The sequence below is a fragment of the Ranitomeya imitator genome, chromosome 3 (genome assembly GCF_032444005.1).
Source record: "Ranitomeya imitator isolate aRanImi1 chromosome 3, aRanImi1.pri, whole genome shotgun sequence".
Classification (NCBI taxonomy): Eukaryota; Metazoa; Chordata; class Amphibia; order Anura; family Dendrobatidae; genus Ranitomeya; species Ranitomeya imitator.
In genome coordinates, this window is record NC_091284.1 from 516,526,317 (window position 1) to 516,528,338 (window position 2,022).

A 2,022-nucleotide genomic window follows, 5' to 3' on the forward strand; every position below is an offset into this window, starting at 1 on the left:
TGTGGTAGTCTATGGAGGGATGGAAACATATAGTAAGATATACATGTATTGACATAGAGGTATGGGAGTTTAGTATGGCGCTAGTAGTGCCCCGGCTTGTGTGCTGGCATGAGTTACCTGAAACGCTGGTAGGGGTAAGTGGCGCTCCCGCGCCTTGCTCTGTCAGCGGCGTGCCTGCAGAACCCATCTCCCTGTGTTATATGCGGCCAGGAGTGCCGAAAACCGGAAGTCCCAGACCGGAAGTGACGTGGCGCTGTGTGTCTGGATAGCAGAGCGCAGATGTAAGGGAGCCTGTGTATACCCTGTAGTCAGGGTAACGAAAGTGAAACAGCAACGCTGAGATAGCGCTATGGTGTGGCCCCAGTGTGTATGTATGAGTAACCGGACCTCTATGCATAGGTCACACAGTGCAAATCTGGCACAACAAAGGGAGGGGCAAGTATAAGGATGGCACTACAATGAGGCTCTGAAATAAGGCTAAGACATGTTCCTATATATATGCTGTGTAATAAACTAACTAAGGACTACATATGAACAGAACAGGATAGCAGCTACATATATGGGCAAACCCATGTAAGGGAGTGACACTGGATACATATCCTAGAGTAGATATAGTGGGAGTATTGATCCATATAGCGTTGCTGTTTCACTTTCGTTACCCTGACTACAGGGTATACACAGGCTCCCTTACATCTGCGCTCTGCTATCCAGACACACAGCGCCACGTCACTTCCGGTCTGGGACTTCCGGTTTTCGGCACTCCTGGCCGCATATAACACAGGGAGATGAGTTCTGCAGGCACACCGCTGACAGAGCAAGGCGCGGGAGCGCCGCTTACCCCTACCAGCGTTTCAGGTAACTCATGCCAGCACACAAGGCGGGGCACTACTAGCGCCATACTAAACTCCCATACCTCTATGTCCCTACATGTATATCTTACTATATGTTTCCATCCCTCCATAGACTACCACACATCTGCTGTGCCGCCACCTGCATACATTACATGAACAGCAGCACAGCCATAGGTACCATCCGATCTTCCTACTCTTTCTCTATGACACAGAGAGTTTTACCTTTATATTAATTATGTTGCTATTCTTTGCAGTCTTATCTGGGCACTGTGGGATTTCTACCCTAGTCGTCTCATCTCATTCTTTACTGTGGAAAAGGTAACATACCCTTTCTAAATAGATGTACTCATTAGGACACCAGAACATGCTAGTCTTTATTGTATAATTTGTACATATATGTTCATTTACGAGGCATTGTTTTTTTATTTCTAGGATCACGGAAATGTTTCAATATATATTGTCAACATATTATTATTATTTTGTTTTGTGATATACGTTTTTTATTTTTGTTTCAGCGATACAATGAGTAAGGCTCTGGTAGAGCCGAAACGTCTGTATATATCGCTTCCAAGTTCTATGTTGCTGTTTCGCTCCCCAATATAAGTTTACTTGACAATAAATGTTTAAGCAATCAACACGTTATCATTAGAGTGTGCGGTGAATATATTTACTAGTATTCAGGATCATTTGATCCATTACACCAGCACCTCGCATCCCTGACCGAGTGCACGCCATCTCTATCTCTACATCCAACACAATAGGCAGCACTTTGAACACTTTTTATAAGTGGTCATAAACTTTTAAATAGGTCATGAAGGAATAAAGTTATGTTAAAACTAAGCACACCAATCTTTTTCTTGTGAAATTCTCAATAAGTTTGATGTGTCACATGACCCTCTTCCCATTGGAAAAAATAAAGTTGGATCCAAAATGGCCAACTTCAAAATGGCCGCCATGGTCACCACCCATCTTGAAAAGTTTTCCCCTCCCATTCACTAATGTGCCACAAACAGAAAGTTGATATCACCAACAATTCTCAATTTATTTAGGTTTATCCATATAATTGGCCCACCCTGTACATGCATATATTTTGTATATGTTTATGCCACACAGTGTTCGATAAAGGCCCATGTCTTAAAGACCTTTTCCAGGATTGCCTAATAAAAGATTT

The 2,022-nt window shown here is 43.1% G+C and overlaps 1 long non-coding RNA gene across 1 annotated transcript; it reads left to right on the plus strand.

Annotated features, from left to right (window-relative positions):
* Nucleotides 1–808: 808 nt before the first annotated feature.
* On the plus strand, nt 809–1,414 carry LOC138672190 (uncharacterized). Its single transcript, XR_011319630.1, has 3 exons — nt 809–855; nt 1,106–1,169; nt 1,367–1,414. It is a non-coding gene; the product is annotated as an uncharacterized lncRNA (long non-coding RNA).
* Nucleotides 1,415–2,022: the final 608 nt, after the last annotated feature.